Here is a 15,069-nt window from a genome sequence, read left to right on the forward strand (position 1 = left end):
CCTCAAGGATTATAAAGCCAAGAATTAGACTGTCTCATCAAAAGATAACTTTAGGATATGCCCTCTGTGCCCGATTGGCCTTTGTCTAACCTTTAGCAATCAGTAGACTGAAGGAGCAGTTGTTCTGGGAAATTGTCCTGCTACATCGTAAGTATTGACTCTAGTTGGCTTTTTACTTGCAGCTGCATGTATAACCATTGACTACACTATAATGGTCAGCCTTACAACTGAGCGTAAACTTTGAAAAGCCAACAGCAAATGAAAAAGTTGTCCGGGCACTTTGATTGCGCTGGTGCCACAGTGTTCTAGTGATTGGCAGGACCCCAAAGCTTGGACATTGGTGACATATCATAGCAGTATGGCACCGATGTCTTCTACTGGACAACCACTTTTAGATAACTATTAAGTTTGTATAAAAGAGAAGCGTTATAAGGGCCCCTGAAAGTGTGCCGAGTATGAGAAAGGGGCCCCCTGACTAATACACACGAGATTGGAGTTCTACATTTGAGAGGTGCTCTTTTTAATGCATTGCTTCATTCTGGCTAAAGGAGCGGCATCTTCAGTGGGGCCACAGTCATTGTGTTTCCAAGAAGGCTGTCTCAGGTAGAAAACCGTTTAAACATTCTTGGATATATTAGTTTAAACACATTAGTAACATTAAATGAGAATGGTAGTATTATGAATACATAATTAGTTACACAATAATGAGCCAACAAGCCTGAATTTTAGTTATATGGTGTAGCTATGTACAGCTGATAAAATACACAGTGTCTTTAAAATATAGTAAAAAACTTATTTTCCTAACTATCGTGATCATTAAACAGAGTGCAAAACATGTTACCTGCCATAATGCCCATACAATAGTGACACTGGGCAGCCATAGCACTAAGAAACCACTGCAGTGTGTGGAGGTACAGGAACAACTTTGAATCTTGAAAAGTCATAGAAACCTTCTTATTCAAGCTGGGACTGGCCTATCGGAGAATAGGAGAATCTCCTGGTGGGCCACATCGGAGGCGTGACTGAGCATTCCACCCCTTGTGTGAGTAGTAGTTGGCACAAAACACTTGATTCACTAGGTACAGACAATCTAATCAGTCAGTAAACAAGCTACCGACTTTATTATTATATAGAAGCATAGATAAATGTGTGAATGAGATCTCAACCCTATAGAAAACCTTTGGAGGGAGTTGAAAGTCCGTGTTGCCAAGCGAAAAGCCAAAAACATCACTGCTCTAGAGGAGATCTGCATGGAGGAATGGGCCAACATACCAACAACAGTGTGTGGCAACCTTGTGAAGACTTACAGAAAACGTTTGACCTCTGTCATTGCCAACAAAGGATATATTACAAAGTATTGAGATGAAATTTTGTTTCTGACCAAATACTTATTTTCCACCATAATATGCAAATAAAATGATAAAAAAACAGACAATGTGATTTTCTGGATTTTTTTTTCTCAGTTTGTCTCCCATAGTTGAGGTCTACCTATGATGTAAATTACAGACGCCTCTCATCTTTTTAAGTGGTGGAACTTGCACTATTGCTGACTGACTAAATACTTTTTTGCCCCACTGTATATCAGCAAACGGTAGCAATTTGCACAGAGCTATCGGCTGTTTGCTCAACACAGTCCCTGCAGCATAAGCCTGCAGCTGTTGTATATTCCAACATGGACCAGATCTTACGCTGTATTAGGCACTTACATTCAACAGCATGCCGAACGACTGACCTTTTGACATTAGTTAGTATGGTATACATCAGCATGCATTTTGTTCATTGACTATTCTACATGTCATTATATATGTGACTATGATTAAAGCCGTAGTTACTGTAGAAAGATAAGCTCTGAAGCACTAACTGCTGCTCTAGCAAGTGAAATACATTGTAAACCAAGAACAGTAACACGGTAAATTGTACCACGGTATTTGGGTGGAGAACTGCTTTCAAAGAGAGCAGATGGAAACTCCGCTCTTATACTGCATTCTTATTAGCCTTATTCATTGAGGAAAATATATCCCTCCTCTATGATGAAATATTTATGATGAAGGTAATACTGATGAAATGGCAGGAGTGGTAGTTTCAGTCATAAACTATGCTAATTCAGATCTAGATTGTGATTTTGGAAATGAAGAAAAAAAATCCGATCTGTATATTTTACTTTTCTAATAATAATCATCATCATCAATGTATTGTGTAATATTCTGTATTGTTGCTTCTCCCATCAGCTGCACCCCTCCAGAGCGAGCGTCATTTTGCCAGATCATAGTACAAGGTTCATTGAAGAAAGACGGGTAATGGAGATGACTCAGTCTGGCAGTGCACATGACTAAATATGATAGATGTGTAATTTCACCCATTAAATCTCATTGTGTATATTCTAGTTCAAACCAAATTATTTGACACATGCAGCTGCAGGGATCTGTGTTTTATCCTTGGGAAAATGATCTTCAGTTTACAAATTTACTTTTGCAACTTCTTTTGAAAGAAACACTCCTATCAAAGTTGTTATCCCCTTAATATATTGCAATCATCATATTATATAGCACAATTGCTCATTTTGCCTTTCTACCCATTAAATTCTTCTCTTTTCCATTAGGTCTATGACATCACGTGATTAAAAACTGACTAGCTGATCCTTCTAAGCTCTATGAAGAAACAAGAGGTCTCTTCTCTCTGCATGAGTCATCATTAGAACTACAATTCTACATCACTGCAACGTCTACATAGAACTTAGAAGGATTCAGAGACTCAGTTTTTAATCATGTGATGTCATAGGCCTAATGGAAAAGAGAATTAGCTGAGTAGAAAGGCAAAATGAGCAATTGTAAGAACACAGTGCATGATGACTGTAATATATTAAGAGGATAAAAACTTTGATGGAAGTGCTTCTTTAAACTTTTTCCCTAGCCATTTTCTAAATTCCTCCTTGCTGTTGGTGAATTGAAACCTTCCTTTTTGATATTCAAAGGCTACTTTGAGATTTCTGATAGGATTTTGAACCCAGTATTCTACCTTTTGGGTACGTTCACACGATCATATATGCAATGTATTTTCAGTGTAGATTTTCTAGACAGAAAGTGCATTGTGCAGTGTAAAATCAGCATTGTGCCTGAGATTTTGCAACATTTTCTGGCGCTGCAGAGACAATCCAATTCCACAGAATATATTGACCATCGCAGTGGTTTTGATATCTCTAGCATGTCAATGTCTTACTACGGATGTCACGTTTGCATCATGAAGGGTGTAATCTGCAGTAAATCTGCAACAGAATCCACAGCAAAATCTGCATCATTTAGGCAGAGGCTGCACCGCGACACAGATTGCGCGCCAAAAATCCCTACATGCTGCTGCTACTGTAGACCAGAGCGCAATGGAGGAGGTGAATTGCATTGCAAGGTGCTGCGAGGGCGATAAGCAAGTTGGGAAAAAAATCCAACTGTTTCCATCCTTTTTATGACTTGCTTGTCGCAGTTTTGGTACCTTATGGGTCGGAATGAGACCCCATTACCTGCATTGTGGAATACTATGGGGAAGACAGTGATTTCTGACCTATGTCACTACCAAAGTCGCCATGTAGCCCCAGCCTCAGTTTTGCCGCAGTTGATCTGCCGGGGATATGTCTCGCCCATGGGGACTTATCCTTCCAGATCTACATTAAGTTAAAATATGAAATTCCAGCTCTAAAGACACACACAGTAACATAAGTAAAGCTATGGCGGCGGTGGTTTTGGAGGGACTCTGTAGTTTAGTTCACTCTTTATACCTGTTTCTAGGTGTGGAGTAGAATTACTGGCCTGAGGAATCCTCTCCCTCCACCTTCTCTCTCCGGGCCCAGAAAGGAAAACATGCAGGTACGGCAGAATTTGGGAAAAATGATTGGTATTTCTTCAGAACACAGAGACTGGAAGGGGGCAGGACAAGGGTGTGGTGACTGAGGTGAACTTCACAGCACAGGAGGCCGGTTAAAAATAGGTGACAGCCAGGAACACCCAGTAGCACAGGAGCGTATATATTACCTGGGAGGAAGTGCTGCATTGTTCCCAAGGGGAAATGGCTGCGGGACCCTTAGTACAGTACAGTGTATAACACAGCACTACGGGGCATACGGCAAGTGTTGAAATTAACAGGACATGCGGCATATCTAGCATTGTAAAGTACATCAGCACCAGACAAAGAAGCGTCAGTCTAAACTTAGTTGTCACCCCCACTCTGGTCACTATCAATGTTTGCTCTCTTAGGGGTCTCACTGCTTATTGCTGTATTGATCTGTACTGCAATCTATTAGATGGTTTTATTTAGGTGCTGAAACATTTTGGGGAAAATTTGTACAAAAAAAATACAATTTTGCTTTTGTCACCATTTTTTGAGACCCGTTAAGTTTTCATTTTTCAGGATCTGGGGCTAGGCGAGGGCTTATTTTTGCGTCCTGAGTTGTCATTTTTATTGATACCATTTTGGTGTAGACACAATGTTTATATCCCCTGTTATTGCATTTTATTGCAATGTTGCGAAGGCAAAAAAAAGTACTTCTGGCATTTTGATTTTTTTTTTCGTTTACTGATCGGATTAATTTATTTTATAATTTGATGGATGCATGTGTATGCAGCCTGGCCAAATATGTGTATTTTTTATAGTTTTCTTTTTTAATGGGGCTTATGGGAACTTTTGCGTTTTTTTTAAACTTTATAGTGAATTTAATAGTCCCCTTAAAAGACTTAAAGCTGCAAATGTCAAATCGCATCAGCACTGCTATGTATAGCCAAAATCACTATCTCCTATGAACGGCAGCAACGGGCCGGCGTACACAAGAGGCTCGTAATGAGAGACACAGGGACCATCCTCAGAACCTCAGCTGTCATGACATCCCACTAACCCCTTTACCCCCAAGGGTGGTTTGCACGTTAATGACCAGGCCAATTTTTACAATTCTGACCACTGTCCCTTTATGAGGTTATAACTCTGGAACGCTTCAACGGATCCCAGTGATTCTGACATTGTTTTCTCATGACATATTGTACTTCATGACAGTGGTAAAATTTCTTTGATATTACCTGCGTTTATTTGTGAAAAAAATGGAAATTTGCTGAAAATTTTGAAAATTTCGCAATTTTCCAAATTTGAATTTTTATGCAATTAAATCACAGAGATATGTCACACAAAACACTTAATAAGTAACATTTCCCACATGTCTACTTTACATCAGCACAATTTTGGAACCAAATTTTTTTTCTGTTAGGGAGTTATAAGGGTTAAAAGTTGACCAGCAATTTCTAATTTTTACAACACCACTTTTTTTTAGGGACCACATCTCATTTGAAGTCATTTTGAGGGGTCTATATGATAGAAAATAACCAAGTGTGACACCATTCTAAAAACTGCACCCCTCAAGATGCTCAAAACCACATTCAAGAAGTTTATTAACCCTTCAGGTGTTTCACAGGAATTTTTGGAATGTTTAAATAAAAATGAACATTTAACTTTTTTTCACAAAAAATTTACTTCAGCTCCAATTTGTTTTATTTTACCAAGGGTAACAGGAGAACATGGACCCGAAAAGTTGTTGTACAATTTGTCCTGAGTACACCGATACCCCATATGTGGGGGTAAACCACTGTTTGGACGCATGGCAGAGCTCGGAAGCGAAGGAGCGCCATTTGACTTTTCAATGCAAAATTGACTGGAATTGAGATGGGACGCCATGTTGCGTTTGGAGAGCCCCTGATGTGCGTAAGCATTAAACCCCCCCCACAAGTGACACCATTTTGGAAAGTAGACAAACAAAAATAAAAAATCATATTTTTTCACAAAAATGATCTTTTCGCCCCCAATTTTTTATTTTCTCAAGGGTAAGAGAAGAAATTGGACCCCAAAAGTTGTTGTGCAATTTGTCCTGAGTACGCTGATACCCCATATGTGGGGGTAAACGACTGTTTGGGTGCATGGCAGAGCTCGGAAGGGAAGGAGCACCGTTTGACTTTTCAATGCAAAATTGACTGGAATTCAGATGGGACACCATGTCACATTTGGAGAGCCCCTGATGTGCCTAAGCATTAACCCCCCCACAAGTGACACCATTTTGGAAAGTAGACCCCCTAAGGAACTTATCTAGATGTGTTTTGAGAGCTTTGAACACCCAAGTGTTTCACTACACTTTATAACGCAGAGCCGTGAAAATAATTTTTTTTTTCTTCACAAAAATGATTTTTTAGCCCCCAGTTTTGTATTTTCACAAGGGTAACAGGATAAATTGGACCCCAATAGTTGTTGTCCAATTTGTCCTGAGTACGCTGATACCCCATATGTGGGGGGAACCACTGTTTGGGCACATGGCAGAGCTTGGAATGGAAGGAGCGCCATTTGGAATGCAGACTTAGATGGATTGGTCTGCAGGTGTCACATTGCATTTGCAGAGCCCCTGATGTACCCAAACAGTAGAAACCCCCCACAAGTGACCCCATATTGGAAACTAGACCTCCCAAGGAACTTATCTAGATGTGTTGTGAGAACTTTGAACCCCCAAGTGTTTCACTACAGTTTATAACGCAGAGCCGTGAAAATAAAAAATCTTTTTTTCCCACAAAAATGATTTTAGCCCCCCAAATTTTTATTTTCCCAAGGATAACAAGAGAACTTGGACCCCAAAAGTCCCTGTTTGGGCGCACGGGAGAGCTTGGAAGGGAAGGAGCACTGTTTTACTTTTTCTACGCAGAATTAGCTGGAATTGAGATCGGACGCCATGTCGCGTTTGGAGAGCCCCTGATGTGCCTGAACAGTGGAAACTCCCCAATTCTACCTGAAACCCTAATCCAAACACACCCCTAACCCTAATCCCAACGGTAACCCTAACCACACCCCTAACCCTTTTTTTGGTAGAGCATTGAACAGCAAGGTGGATTGTTGCTGTAGGGAAAAAATAATTAAAAAAAAAAATCTTTAAATCTTCAGCTTAGCGAGCGTGAGCGAGCTGAGTGTGCCCTGAGCGTAAGTGTGAACGGCGGTAAGTGTGACTTGTGATTCAGTGAAGAGGTATTTGGAAAGCCTTTAACAAATACCTGTGTGAATTGGTGTGAGTTGCTGAATTGGGAGTAGCTATATTCACAAGGGGTTAACTTAGGGTGGGGGCTCATAATTAAGGGGTTATAAGGGGCAGCTGTTTGGGACTCAAGTCCTTTTTGGTAGAGCATTGAACAGCAAGGTGGATTGTTGCTGAAGGGAAAAAAAAAAATCTTTAAATCTTCAGCTTAGCAAGTGTGAGCGAGCTGAGTGTGCCCTGAGCGTAAGTGTGAACGTCGGTAAGTGTGACTTGTGATTCAGTGACTTTGGAATCAGGGAGTTTCCAAGGGAGGAATCACTGAATTGCTGTCTGTATTTTTACTTTTTTATTTATTTTTATTTAACGTTTCTGTGTGGTGCAATCCCCATTAGGAAATGTGCTCCACTATTGTTAATGCCATCCAGTGCACATCTTGCCACATGTATGCAGTCCTTGATCAGCCGGTCGAGGGTGCATACTGCTGTGCGAGATGTGAGCACGTTGAGCATTTGGAAGCCCAGATTCTGGATCTAAATGTGCAGCTGGCAACACTGAGATCCATAGACAATATGGAGAGGAGTCCTCTGCTCACTGAGCAGACGCTCAATGGAATAGATGAGGGGGGGATGGTAGGATGGAGCTGCAGGACAGTGAAGTAGCTAGCTGGGTGACATTCAGAAAGCGGGGTAGAGGGAAGAGTGCCAGGGAGGCTAGTCCTGATCTGGCACACCCCAATAAGTTTGCTAAGTTGGCAGATGAGGGGGGTGCCAGTACAGGGGTAGCACTGCTGAAGCCAGGCATGCCCTCAGAAAGCCGGAGGAGTGACTGCTACAGTAAGGAGGGAAATAGGAGAGCAGTGCAGCCCAGACAGGTGCTGGTAGTGGGGGACTCAATTATTAGGGGAACAGATAGGGCAATCTGTCACAAAGACAGGGATCGTCGGACGGTGTGCTGCCTACCTGGCGCTCTAGTCCGACACATCGCTGATCGGGTGGACAGATTACTGGGAGGGGCTGGTGAGGACCCAGCGGTCATGGTGCACATTGGCACAAATGACAAAGTTAGAGGTAGGTGGAAGGTCCCTAAAGATGATTTCAGGGAATTAGGCTGCAAGCTGAAAGCAAGGACCTCCAACGTGGTATTTTCCGAAATACTGCCTGTACCACGTGCCACGCCAGAGAGGCAACGGGAGATTAGGGAGGTTAATAAGTGGCTCAAGAATTGGTGTAGGAAGGAGGGGTTAGGGTTCCTGCAGAACTGGGCCGACTTCTCAGTGGGCTACAGGCTCTACGCTAGGGACGGGCTGCACCTCAATGGGGAAGGTGCAGCTGTGCTGGGGGAGAAAATGGCTAGAAGGTTGGAGGAGTGTTTAAACTAGGGAATGGGGGGGAGGGTATTCAATTTATAGGAGGGGAAAATAGTAAAGATAGATACCTGGGCACAAATAAGGAAGTTGGGGGTGGCGGTGGCATGGGGGGTGGGGTTAGAAGAGTTAATAATTTAAGAAAGAATAGAGGTACAGAGAGGAACATCAAGTGCATGTATACTAATGCCAGAAGCCTCGCCAACAAAATGGACGAATTAGAATTAATGTTGTTGGAGCATAATTATGACATGGTGGGGATATCTGAAACATGGCTGGATGCAGTGGCGTAACTACAAAGTTATGGGCCCCGGTGCGAACTTCCAAATGGGGCCCCCCCCTGCAGCTCTGCCATACAACTCAATGTAACCCCCATAGAATACAACGCAGCCCCCCTCATAGTATAATGCAGCCCCTCCATACAGGGGCAGTGAGAAGGACACGAGCAAATGGTGACGAGGGGGCAGGGGAGAGGGCACAAGGGGCCTAGGGGAGACAGGCACAAGGGTAACATAGGGGGGCTAGGGAGCAAGGAAGACAGGCACAAGGGGACACATGGGGGATAGGAGGCAGGGGAGAAGGTTACAAGGGGACTAGTGGGCAAGGGAGACTGACACAAGGGGACTAGTGGGCAAGGGAGCCTGGCACAAGGGGCACACGGGAACAAGTGGGCAAGGGAGACTGACACAAGGGGCACACGGGGACTAGTGGACAAGGGATACAAGCACAAGGGGACACAGGGACAAGTGGGAAAGGGAGACTGACACACAGGGACTAGTGGGCAAGGGAGACTGACACAAGCACAAGGGGACAAAGGAGACAGGCACATGGGGACACACAGGGACTAATGGGCAAGGGAGACTGGCACATGGGGACAAGGGACACAAGCATAAGGGGACAAGGGAGACAGGCTCAAGGGGACATACGGGCCCATGACCTGCCAGAGCCGCTTGCAGCGGCGACCGCTGCGACTGTGGTAATTACGCCCCTGCCTCACACACACACACACTACAGATATCACACACACACACACACTACGATATCACACACACACACACTACAGATATCACACACACACACTGCGAAATCACACACACACATACTACAGATATCACACACACACACACTACAGATATCACACACACACATACTACAGATATCACACACACACACTACAGATATCACACACACACACTACAGATATCACACACACACATACTACAGATATCACACACACACTACAGATATCTCACACACACACATACTACAGATATCACACACACACACACACATACTACAGATATCACACACACATACTACAGATATCACACACACACATACTACAGATATCACACACACACACATACTACAGATATCACACACACACACACACACACTACAGATATCACACACACACACACACATACTACAGATATCACACACACACACACTACAGATATCACGCACACACACATACTACAGATATCACACACACACACACACACTACAGATATCACACACACACACATACTACAGATATCACACACACACACACTACAGATATCACACACACACACACACACACACTACAGATATCACACACACACACACACACACACATACTACAGATATCACACACACACTACAGATATCACACACACACATACTACAGATATCACACACACACACACACCAGCTCATATACACAACTCACAATCTCCTCTCTGGTACAGGGGTGGCTGATGTAAATCGGCTGCAGCTCCGCAGATCCTCAGCTTCTCCTGACTACAGCAGCTCTGTCCCGCACCTCCCCACTGCTCTCACCTTCTGTCCCGGGGCTGCAGAGCAGAAGCTGACAGTCTCACCATGATGACTGGAGCTGCTTCCTGTCTCTCATGTGCCCCGGCTGCCCCCTCCCCCTAGATACGCCTCGGACTGTTGCCGTGCAGGAGGAATCTCCTGCACTGCAACATGGTGTGGGGTGCCTCTGACCTGCCAGGCCCGGGCCTGTTGTGAATTCTGCTTTTGGGCTCCCTCCGGTGGTTGTAGGTGGTAATGCAGTTGCCCCTGAGTTGCAGTCCTGGTCAGGTGTATCTGCTGATTGCAGTTCTGACTGGAGTATTTAGGCGTGCAGGATTCATTAGTCCTTGCCAGTTGTCAGTTGTTGTTGGGAGGTGTAGGACCTCTGCCTGGTTCCTCCTGCCTTTCTGCCAAATCAGCAAAGATAAGTGTCTGGTTTTTTTTTCCTGTGGCACACATGTTGTGTGCTTCACAATTCAGTGCTATTCTTTGTTTCTAGGTTTTGGTGGGCCTTTTGTGCTAGGCTGGGCATTGATTTGTCTTTTTCTTCTGCATTTCATCCTCAGACAAATGGCCAGACCGAGCGAACTAATCAGACTTTGGAGACTTATTTGAGATGCTTTGTGTCTGCCGATCAGGATGATTGGGTGGCCTTTTTGCCATTGGCCGAGTTTGCCCTTAATAATCGGGCTAGTTCGGCTACTTTGGTTTCGCATTTTTTTTGTAATTTTGGTTTTCATCCTCGTTTTTCTTCTGGGCAGGTTGAGCCTTCTGACTGTCCTGGTGTGGATTCTGTGGTTGACAGGTTGCAGCAGATTTGGGCTCATGTGGTGGACAATTTGGTGTTGTCTCAGGAGGAGGCTCAACGTTTTGCTAACCGTCGTCGGTAAGTTGGTTCCCGGCTTCGGGTTGGGGATTTGGTTTGGTTGTCTTCCCGTCATGTTCCTATGAAGGTCTCTTCCCCTAAGTTTAAGCCTCGGTTTATTGGTCCTTATAGGATTTCTGAGATTATTAATCCGGTGTCTTTTCGATTGGCGCTTCCAGCCTCTTTTGCTATCCATAATGTCTTCCATAGATCTTTATTGCAGAAATATGTGGTGCCCGTTGTTCCCTCTGTTGATCCTCCGGCCCCTGTTTTGGTTGATGGGGAGTTGGAGTATGTGGTTGAGAAGATTTTGGATTCTCGTTTTTCGAGGCGGAGGCTTCAGTACCTTGTCAAATGGAAGGGTTATGGCCAGGAGGATAATTCTTGGGTTTTTGCTTCTGATGTCCATGCTGCTGATTTGGTTCATGCTTTTCATCTGGCTCGTCCTGATCGGCCTGGGGGCTCTGGTGAGGGTTCGGTGACCCCTCCTCAAGGGGGGGTACTGTTGTGAATTCTGCTTTTGGGCTCCCTCCAGTGGTTGTAGGTGGTAATGCAGTTGCCCCTGAGTTGCAGTCCTGGTCAGGTGTATCTGCTGATTGCAGTTCTGACTGGGGTATTTAGGCATGCAGGATTCATTAGTCCTTGCCAGTTGTCAATTGTTGTTGGGAGGTGTAGGACCTCTGCCTGGTTCCTCCTGCCTTTCTGCCAAATCAGCAAAGATAAGTGTCTGTTTTTTTTTCCTGTGGCACACATGTTGTGTGCTTCACAATTCAGTGCTATTCTTTGTGTTTTCTTGTCCAGCTTAGATTGTGTCAGTATTTTCTCAGTCTTGTTGGATTCTGTGGAGTGGCAGATATACATTCCATGTCTTTAGTTAGATTGTGGAACTTTTTGTATTATCTGCTGTGGATATTTTTGGAAGGGTTTTAATACTGACCGCCTAGTAATCTGTCCTATCCTTTCCTATTTAGCTAGAGTGGCCTCTTTTGCTAAATCCTGTTTTCTACCTGCGTGTGTCTATTCTTCTCCTACTCACAGTCATTATTCGTGGGGGGCTGCCTATCCTTTGGGAGTCTGCTCTGAGGCAAGGTAGCATTCCTATTTCCATCTATAGGGGTATTTAGTCCTCCGGCTGTGTCGAGGTGTCTAGGGTATGTTAGGCACACCCCACGGCTACTTCTAGTTGCGGTGTTAGTTCAGGATTTGCGGTCAGTATAGGTTCCACCGACTCCAGAGAAAGTTTCATGCGGCTCCAAGGTCACCAGATCATAACACGGGCCCCTGACCTGCCGGGCCCGGTCGCACTGGCGACCGCTGCGACCGCGGTAGTTACGCCCCTGGCTGGATGAGAGCCATGACTGGGCTGTTAACTTGCAGGGCTATAGTCTGTTCAGAAATGACCGAACGGATTAGCGAGGGGGAGGGGTGTGTCTATATGTAAAATCATCCTTAAAACCCATACTGCGTGATAATATAGGTGAATTTAATGAAAATGTGGAGTCCCTGTGGGTGGAGATAAGGGGAGGGGGAAAAAATAATAAATTACTGATAGGGGTTTGTTATAAATCTCCAAAAATAATGGAAGCAATGGAGAATATCCTCGTAAAGCAAATAGATGAAGCTGCGACTCAAGGAGAAGTCATTATTATGGGGGACTTCAACTACCCTGAAATAGATTGGGGAACAGAAACCTGCAGTTCCAGCAAAGGTAATCGGTTTTTGACAACTATGAGAGACAATTACCTTTCACAACTGGTTCAGGACTCAACGAGAAGGGGGGCACTGCTAGACCTAATATTAAACAACAGGTCAGACCGCATAGCAAATATAAGGGTTGGGGGTCACTTGGGGAACAGTGATCACAAAATAATACGTTTTCGTGTATCCTTTAATAAGATGTGTAGTAGAGAGGTGACAAGGACACCAAACTTCAGGAGGGCAAGTTTCCAACGGATGAGATATGATCTTAGTGCAATTAATTGGGACGATATCCTGAGACATAAAAATACACAAAGAAAATGGGAGACGTTTATTAGCATCCTGGATAGGACCTGTGCACAGTATATACCGTATGGGAATAAACATACTAGAAATAGGAGGAAACCAATATGGCTAAATAGAGCTGTAAGGGGCGCAATAAGTGACAAAAAGAAAGCATTTAGAGAATTAAAGGAAGTAGGTAGTGATGAGGCATTAAATAAATACAGAAAATTAAATAAATTCTGTAAAAAGCAAATCAAGGCAGCAAAAATTGAGACAGAGAGACTCATTGCCAGAGAGAGTAAAAATAATCCCAAAATATTCTTTAACTACATAAATAGTAAGAAACTAAAAAATGAAAGTGTTGGACCCCTTAAAAATAGTCTGGGGGAAATCGTGGATGAGGATGAGGAAAAGGCCAATATGCTAAATGACTTTTTTTCATCAGTATTTATGCAAGAAAATCCCATGGCAGACAATATGATCAGTGATAACAAAAGTTCCCCATTAAATGTCACCTGCTAAAAATCACTAAAGTTGACAAATCCCTGCTCCCGGATGGGATACACCCCCCGAGTAGGAACTAAGTACAGTCATTGATAAACCATTATTTTTAAAGATTACATAATAACAGGGTCTGTACCACAGGACTGGCGTATAGCAAATGTGGTGCTAATATTCAAAAAGGGGACAAAAACTGAACTCGGAAATTATAGGCCAGTAAGCTTAACCTCTACTGTGGGTAAAATCCTGGAGGGAATTCTAAGGGATGCTATACTGGAGTATCTGAAGAGGAAAAACCTCATGACCCAGTATCAGCACGGGTTTACTAGGGACCGTTCATGTCAGACTAATTTGATCAGCTTCTATGAAAAGGTAAGTTCCGGACTGGACCAAGGGAACCCAGTAGATGTAGTGTATATGGCCTTTTCAAAAGCTTTTGATACGGTGCCACACAAAAGGTTGATACATAAAATGAGAATAATGGGGATAGGGGAAAATATGTGTAAGTGGGTTGAGAGCTGGCTCAGAGATAGGAAACAAAGGGTGGTTATTAAAGGAGCACACTCGGACTGGGTCGCGGTTAGCAGTGGGGTACCACAGGGGTCAGTATTGGGCCCTCTTCTTTTTAACATTTATTAATGACCTTGTAGGAGGCATTCAGAGTAGAATTTCAATATTTGCAGATGACACTAAACTCTGCAGGGTAATCAATACAGGGGAGGACAATTTTACATTACAGGATGATTTATGTAAACTAGAAGCTTGGGCTGATAAATGGCAAATGAGCTTTAATGGGGATAAATGTAAGGTCATGCACTTGGGTAGAAGTAATAAGATATATAACTATGTGCTTAATTCTAAAACTCTGGGCAAAACCGTCAATGAAAAAGACCTGGGTGTATGGGTGGATGACAAACTCATATTCAGTGGCCAGTGTCAGGCAGCTGCTACAAAGGCAAATATAATAATGGGATGAATTAAAAGAGGCATAGATGCTCATGAGGAGAACATAATTTTACCTCTATACAAGTCACTAGTTCGACCACACTTAGAATACTGTGCACAGTTCTGGTCTCCGGTGTATAAGAAAGACATAGCTGAACTAGAGCGGGTGCAGAGAAGAGCTACCAAGGTTATTAGAGGACTGGGGGGTCTGCAATACCAAGATAGGTTATTACACTTGGGGCTGTTTAGTTTGGAAAAATGAAGACTAAGGGGTGATCTTATTTTAATGTATAAATATATGAGGGGACAGTACAAAGACCTTTCTGATGATCTTTTTAATCATAGACCTGAGACAAGGACAAGGGGGCATCCTCTACGTCTGGAGGAAAGAAGGTTTAAGCATAATAACAAACGCGGATTCCTTACTGTAAGAGCAGTGAGACTATGGAACTCTCTGCTGTATGATGTTGTAATGAGTGATTCATTACTTAAATTTAAGAGGGGACTGGATGCCTTTCTGGAAAAGTATAATGTTACAGGGTATATACACTAGATTCCTTGATAGGGCATTGATCC

This window comes from Ranitomeya variabilis, chromosome 4, assembly GCF_051348905.1.
Source record: "Ranitomeya variabilis isolate aRanVar5 chromosome 4, aRanVar5.hap1, whole genome shotgun sequence".
Classification (NCBI taxonomy): domain Eukaryota; kingdom Metazoa; phylum Chordata; class Amphibia; order Anura; family Dendrobatidae; genus Ranitomeya; species Ranitomeya variabilis.